At 36.8% G+C, this 8,022-nt stretch overlaps 1 pseudogene; it reads left to right on the forward strand.

Moving 5' to 3' along the window:
• Window positions 1–832: 832 nt before the first annotated feature.
• On the forward strand, window positions 833–6,640 carry LOC127227325 (protein cornichon homolog 1-like; annotated as a pseudogene).
• The last annotated feature ends 1,382 nt before the right edge of the window (window positions 6,641–8,022 follow it).

Genomic DNA, 8,022 nt, shown 5'->3' on the forward strand with positions numbered 1-8,022 from the left:
TTGAATTCAGATCCTCATGCTTACAATGCAAGCACTTTATTGACTAAGCTAACTCCCCAAACTTAGTTTTGTTTCTAAGCAGTCTGTACACATCAGTAAGTGATGAAAATGGCCACATAGCAACAAGCTAGTGTGATGTGCACCTACTGTACCCACAGTATCAATAAATGGATACTCATACTTAAATGACTATAATTTCCCAAGTTATCACAAATAAAAAATGGTGGAACCAAGGCTAATTCCTCAGATTTTTCTACATTGAATTCAATGTTTTCTCATAATATTGTGCTACTTAGATTAAATAAAATATGTTTCCAGTTACTCAAGAAAACCAGTCTATATGATGCCTCAGTTTCATGCTCTTGACTGCAGAATGTTTAGGTGAAAAGAAGAGGCATAGATTCTTCATCACCTAGTTTTTTTTATGATGATGATGATGATGGTGATGATAATGAATATCCATAACTTCTACCATGTCTCATGTAAGGAAATGAAATCATGACCCAGGTTACAAAATTATCATGAGTAATAAATATTATTTTTCCCTGCTATTAAAAAATGGGGTTTTTGTTTTGTTTTTGTTGTTGTTGTTGTTATTCTGTTTTGTTTTGTTTTTTGACACAGGGTTTCTCTGTATAACAACCCTAGCTGCTTTGTAGACCTGGCTGTCCTCAACTTCACAAAGATCTGCCTTCCTCTGCATCCCGAGTGCTGGGATTAAAGGCATGCATCACCAACGTCCAGCAAAATTTTAAATTTGGTCTGTTATATAAGAATAAATAAAATAGCTTTCTCCACTGGCCCCGGCACGCCCAGCAGCTCCTCCCCAGCCATGGCGTTCAATTTCACAGCCTTCTGCCATATGCTGGCGCTGCTGCTCACCGCCGTGCTCATCTTCTTTGCCATTTGGCACATCGTAGCATTTGATGAGCTGAAAACTGATTACAAGAACCGTATGGAACAATGCAATACCCTGAATCCTCTGGTACTCCCAGAGTACCTCATCCATGCTTTCTTCTGTGTCATGTTTCTTTGTGCAACAGAGTGGCTTACACTGGGTCTCAATATGCTCCTTTTGGCATATCATATTTAGAGGTATGTTAGCAGACCTGTGATGAGCGGACCTGGACTCTATGACCCTACAACTATCGTGGATGCAGACATTCTAGCCTACTGTCAGAAGGAAGGATGGTGCAAACTAGCTTTTTGTCATCTAGCACTTTTTTTTTTTTTTTTTTTTTTTTTTTTTTACTACCTATACAGCAAGATCTATGTTTTGGTGAGCTAATAGAACAACACAGAAGAACCGGTCCAGTTAAGTGCCTACAAACTGCCACTAATGACCAGACTCTATCCAGCAAGGTCTTGTTTCCAAGAGTAGCCTATGAAATCTGATCAGTCACTTTAAAAAAAAAAAAAAATGACTCCTTATTTTTTAAATGTTTCCACATTTTATGCTTGTGGAAAGACTGTTTTCATATGTTACATGTGGATAAAGACTCTAAATGTAATTACATATAAATTAATATAAAATGATTACCTCTGGTGTTGACAGGTTGGACTTGTACTCTTAAGGAATAGCCATAACCCTCCGAGTGATTGCATTAATTACTGACTGCCCTGAGTCATTGGGAGCTTTGTTTAGAGGGCTTAAAATAAGTTAGCTGTAGATATGAGGTGCTTCTGGTGAACTGGAAATGTGTTTCTCTCTTGTGGGAAACATTGTAGGTTTCTCCACTTATCACCGTAGAAGGTTGTGTATGGATACAACAATAAGAAGAATATTATCCCTATGTATTGCATGAGAGAGGGATGTCCCTCCTTTCCATCAGAGTAATCAATGCATTTGCTTTAATTCTTAAGTATAAGTGATATATGCATATTCTGAATTACCTGTAAAGAATGAATTTAAAGCTATTTTTATTTGTAACACATTATTTACTAAGAAATTGGTTATATTACGCTTGCTGTCCTAATCCAGTGGTCAAGGTACTCTTAAGAATTTGCAAGTACTTTAGATTTTCAAAACTGAACTATGTAACCACCCTACTGTTCCCTTCAGTGTAACACAATAAAACTCTGAAATGAAAATAAAAAAGAATAAATAAAATAAATCTCCAATATTTTAATGATGTTTTGTAGTATTACAACATTCAAGGAAGGAATTAAACATTTAGGAAGTTGAATGAATGTGACACACATTAAACCAAGATGTATGCTTTAAAAAGAAAAAACAAATATCTGCAGTTGGCAATAGTCAAGAACGTTGTATGAATAATAATGTAGATTCCCAGCTTTCCTTCTATCTCTCATTTTGAACCAACACACAGAAACTTGATTCAGTCTCACAGCATCACAATGGCATCCTCAGAGGAAGTTGTTAAAAGCCAACAATGGTTAGAATATTAGTCACCCTACTCAAAAGAATGGCAAGTTATCAAGTTACTGACCCATCTCTCACCCTCGTGGCCCTTCACAGGATTACCCAATATACTGATAAACAGAAATCTATATGAACACACAGACCTAGTTCCATCATTTCTTTTATACCCAGATCCCAATATGAGTCTGCTGTCTTCATTAATAAGCACCCATACTTTTCCAGGCTAATCTTCATTTTCTTTCCCTGTTCACTATGTCATCTGGAAGTTCCACATAATAATGAATACATTAACCTTTATCTCTTACATTTCCCTAAATATTCTCTTTCCTGCCTTCAGAAATGACACCTTCACACACATTTTTCATGTTCCATCTTCCTATAAGCCTTTTTCTTCCAACAGATCACAAAACTGCTAATCTGCCTACACCAAACACTCTCCAATCTGCTTGCTAATTTTATACCATCACGTTTTCCAAAAGTTTATTATACTCAGCCTTACTCAACTTAGTTGACTTCAGATACATTGCCTTGAACTTGTTTCTTCTTTCAATAATATTTTAAGTGTTCTCTTTAACACAAAGTATAAGAGTCTATGTGTTTGTGTATGTGTGGATAGTATAGTTGTGTGTGTGTGTGTGTGTGTGTGTGTGTGTGTGTGTGTGTGTGTGTATACTAATGACTGGGTACCAGACTACTAGTATTTTAAAGAAAAATGAATGTTTTTAGTGAACACTGAAGATCAGAAGATGGTATCAATTGTTTTGTTCTTTAAAGAAAGCTGGACAGTTCATGGTCAATTCCAATTGAATAAGTTTCCAGGATATCAGCATCATTAGCTTATCCATACTAACACCAAACTCTCACCTATATTCAATACATCCTAACTCCCAGGAAAAAATGGAATTTATCTAAGAATATTATTTTTATTTCCTTGTATCTTTAAATAATTCTAGCATACCTCAAGAAATCCAAGTTGCCTATTATAGTAATACTATCTGATTAATGGTATTAATAAAGTACAGCTAACAGAATGCTCATTGAAAACTTCTACTGAATCTGGGTATTAAGATGAGGATAAGTGAGAGAGAAAGGGGAAATTACTTTTTTTAAATGGCATCTACTTCTACATGGATTATAAATCACCCTTACAACACCAGACATAGTCAAACACAGGGAATTAGACCAGAAAATGTTTTCTTTAATGAAGGAGGCTCAGTGTAATAATATTCAATAATTATAAACATTGAAACAGTATTATGCTCTTCCAGAAGCCTATCTTCAGAACAGAGTATCCCACAACCCTCAGCTGAGAAGGTTCTACTTGTAGTCGAGGGTTATTAACATGGAGAACTACACCAGAGCAAGGTACAGAAAGTATAAAATTTCAGAATCCTCAAGCCCTAAATGTTAGTGTTCAGGCATCTGTAATGGCCTGTCCTTGGAGTTCAGACAGGATACACCCTCAGCTGCAGCCCCTAAGAGCACCTCCTGTGCACATTTACTTCTTTCCCTTCCAAAGGGCCCTGCCTACCTCCCCTCTCTTCCTCTCTTTCCTCTCTTCTACTACTCCTGTCCCTGAAGGCAGGTCTCCCCCTTCCCCTTCCCCTTCCCCTTTCCCTTTTTAAGATCCTTCTACCTTAATAATAATGATTTTTTTAAAAACTTCTGCTTGAACTCTGTTGTATGGCATACTTTTTTATTTTGAGCCACTTTTTTTTTAAAATTACAATACTAAATACATTTATATCACAACTCCTTCTCCAAAGGCTTGGGGAGCATTGCTGAAGATAAGAGTGGGAAGAGTATAAAAGCCAGAGGTGCTGAATGACTACAGAATAACAGTATCTTCAGGATATGGGTGGGAGCTACACACAGGAAGTCATGATGCAGCAGCATGCACAAAACCTGTGAGAGCCAAGCCAGGCAAACTCTTAGCATGGAGATGAGAATTGAACACAAAATCCTGTCCTTAGTGGTGAAGCTATTGACAACTTTGAGGTACTAGGAGAGAAAGAGTAGAGTGCAGGTATACAGTCCCTGGTATATCAACCATGCTCTGGTTGAAGACCACACAGCAAGAGTATTTGAGCAGCACAAATCTGTCTTCATAGATTTAGCAGGGCAGGGGGAGGGGAAGGGAGTACACCAAGTGGCTGGGTAAGTGGGGGGGGGGTCTGAGAAAAGCTGGGGAAGGCATAAATATGGTCGAAACATATACAATGCTCAATTAATTTTTACAAAGGGAAAAAAGTATTAAATAGTTCTAGTAAGGACATCTTTTCAAACACATGGAGTAAAATTAATACTCCTCTAGACAATAAAATTTATTTTATGCTTTTCCAAATTGGAATACTGATGAAGAAACAATATTTGCCCTTACGTACCTGTGCTAGTCAGCTTCATTCATCACTGTAACCAACGCCTAAGAGAACAACAGAAGGGTTCTTTGTGCTCATAGTTTCAGAAGGTTCAGTCCACAGTCCCTAGCTCCATAACTTCTAGCCAGTGATGAAACAGAGCACGAAGGTGAGGGAATATGTGCACCGCAAAGCAGCACACTTCATGGCTGATGAGAGGCAGCTATAATGTAACAGGAAGTCACCTCCAGTGACCCACCCTCCAGAATCAGGCTCCATCTTCCACAGTTCCACCATCTGCCGTTTGTTCAGTGGGTGCATTCACCCATGAATGGATGAATCGGTTGATAAAAGTAGGTTCCTCCCAATCTAGTCAGAGGATGTGTCACATCATTCATCTTCTTAAATCTGAATCTTGCTTAGACTCAAAAGATGAATAAAATCTATGATAGATTTTCAAGTCTACATCTGGTACTAGTGAGTCTGTGAATAAACAATTCTGGAGTGTTACCTAAAACAGTAAATAATCCTTTGATATATTTCATTAAAGGCACAGGATGAAGAATAAAAACTAATGTGCATGATCAGTTATTAATAGAATACATTTCTCTAATAGAAATACAATTATAAACAGATAACATTAATTAATTGTTAAGAGACTATTGCTCTTAGTGTTGGCCCATACTTCAGTTTTAATGGAATGGTTCAAGTCTTTAATGGAAAAATTTTAAAAGCACATTATTTATAAGAAGAATATCAGAAATTCAACTTTAAGAAAAAAAAAACTTACCTGAACTATCATTTTGTCCAACAAGTAGGAACTATGAAATTATTGTTAAAAAAATCCATTATAAAATGTGATAAGAGCATTAATAATCATTAAAACAAATCTTTGGTTCTAAATAAAAGAAAATACAAAATACCCATAACTGATCTCACATGGATAACAGACAACTTTCATGACATGATTCTTCTTTTCTATCTTCTGTTTGTTCTATCAAAATGATCATGGATTATTGACTCCATCAGAATGAAGCCTATAATTGTAAGGTAAAAGGTGAAGATTGTATTTGTAGAAGGAAGTGCTACATATCCTCCAAGGCTCATCTCCCGGCAGTGATGACAGGTAAGTTGAAAGTTTGGGAGGTAGAGTTTCATGACCCTAAATGAAATACTGGGATCCAGGACCCTTCTTTTAGGGGGGGTGGGGTCAGGATTCTTTTGAGAGCAAGCATTTTGTTTTGCAAATTTTTATTCTCTGATAGTTCCATACATATATAATGTATGGTCTTCTCCACTCCCATTACTCTCTTACATCCTGTTGTCTTCTGCTGAAATTCTTTTGACATTTATTTTTAACCCACTGGGTTTAAGATTGTTTATAGGAGTGTGGGTGGGGCTTTGTACTAAGATACTTGTGCATAACTTACCAGTGGCTAAGCCACTGAAGAAACCCTTCAGCTTTTAAATTATTTCCGTTAAGAACATGAAACTTTCCATTAAAACTGAAGCGGGAGCCACTACTAAGCAAGCAATGCATTGCTACTGTTTCTAACTGCCTTGTCATTAGAGAAACGCACCTTCCTCAGTACCCATTAGCTACTCCACAGACCCAACTGAGGGGTGTGATTTCACAAGCTCCCCGCCCTTTCAAGATGAAATACTAATTAATAGACCCTAATGCTGTGCAGTTCTTATTTATTCAGGTACCCATGGCTGCAGTGGCTTCCTGATTACAGTTGCTATTTCTTGTCCAGAAGAAACTGTTTGCAGTATCCCTTTCCAATCTCTGACTCTTGTGGTCTTCCCACACTCTGCTGTGATGGCACAAAGCTGTGGGAGCAGCGGTGACATTGGAGCCCATTTCAGAGCAGAGCAAATAGTCTTTGTTCTGTTTTAGTTGTTTTGTTTCCTGGCTACAAGGGTATTAACTGGCTTCTTCTACCATGTACTGACAGCATCATGCACTGTACCCCCACAAGCCTGAAGTAGCTCCTTGCTCCACTGAGAGACCATGGACTAATACTCTAAAATCACAAGCCAAGAATAAAAAATGGTTATGTTCTTGAAGATGCTTATTTAATGTCCTTTGATGAAATAAGGCAAAGGGTTCTTTGGGGTTTTATTTTTGTTTTTGTTGTTGTTTTACTTGTTTCATTAGTTTATTCTCAGCAATGATCCCTTCCTCTTTAATCTGGAGATTTCAGTTGACATAAGACTGAACATGCAGGTTCAATTCATAGTGGAACTCAACTTAGAAGTACATTGCAACATAAATCTACTTTGCTTTAAAGTTGTGCACAGAATGACATCTGCCACAAAAACAGAGGTCTAATTAAGAAAGATGCATTGGCATCAATCTTAAGAAAAAATGAGTTTTCTATAATTTATACCATTCTGATACACATTCTGATATGAATCTATATGAGATATATATGTGTGTGTGTATACACATAAATACATGTATATATGTGTATACACACATATATACATACATATATATACATACATACATACATACATATATATGTAGTTTGCTCTAAGACATAGCTGCAATGCAATTCACATAACACAGAAACGCAAGCATGAACTCAAATTTCTGACTTGCAGAAATAGAATTCACAGAGAAGATTGGAATTATTTGATGAAAGACACTGCATGGAAAAAAGTGGATATTTTTAGCCCATTTGCAACTTTAAGCTGAAAACAAACATGCTTAATGGGGAGTACTAAAGTCTGTGAGGTAGATAGGAGCAGCTCCAGAACGGGGTGAGCAGGCATAGCCAAAATCAAACATGATCTGAGATAAATCAGGTCAAATCAGGAAAGCAAACAGAGTCTAAGGAAAGACTTTGAAACACATATTATGAGGATATCAAAATGGTATTTATTGGATATACAAAAAAAAAAAAAAGGTGTCTCAAAGAATTTTACTGAGACCTAGAGAGATAGCTTGGCAGTTAAGAGTACCCCATGCTCTTCTAGAAAGACCCTGGTTCAGTCCCGAGCAGCCATGTCAGGATGCACAGAACCACCTGTTATTCTCTCTCTCTCTCTCTCTCTCTCTCTCTCTCACACACACACACACACACGGACCACAGACCCAAGCACAAGAGATATACATATAAATAAAACTATAAAATAATTTTTAAAAATGAATTTTTTCTATAATATTAACAGCTGTTCCTTCCTATTGTTTAACCAATATATATAAGACATCTATATGATGGTTTTTAATTCATGTATTCACAAATATTCACTATTAATTTCATATATTCCATT

This window comes from Phodopus roborovskii, unplaced genomic scaffold (assembly GCF_943737965.1).
Source record: "Phodopus roborovskii unplaced genomic scaffold, PHOROB, whole genome shotgun sequence".
NCBI classification, from domain to species: domain Eukaryota; kingdom Metazoa; phylum Chordata; class Mammalia; order Rodentia; family Cricetidae; genus Phodopus; species Phodopus roborovskii.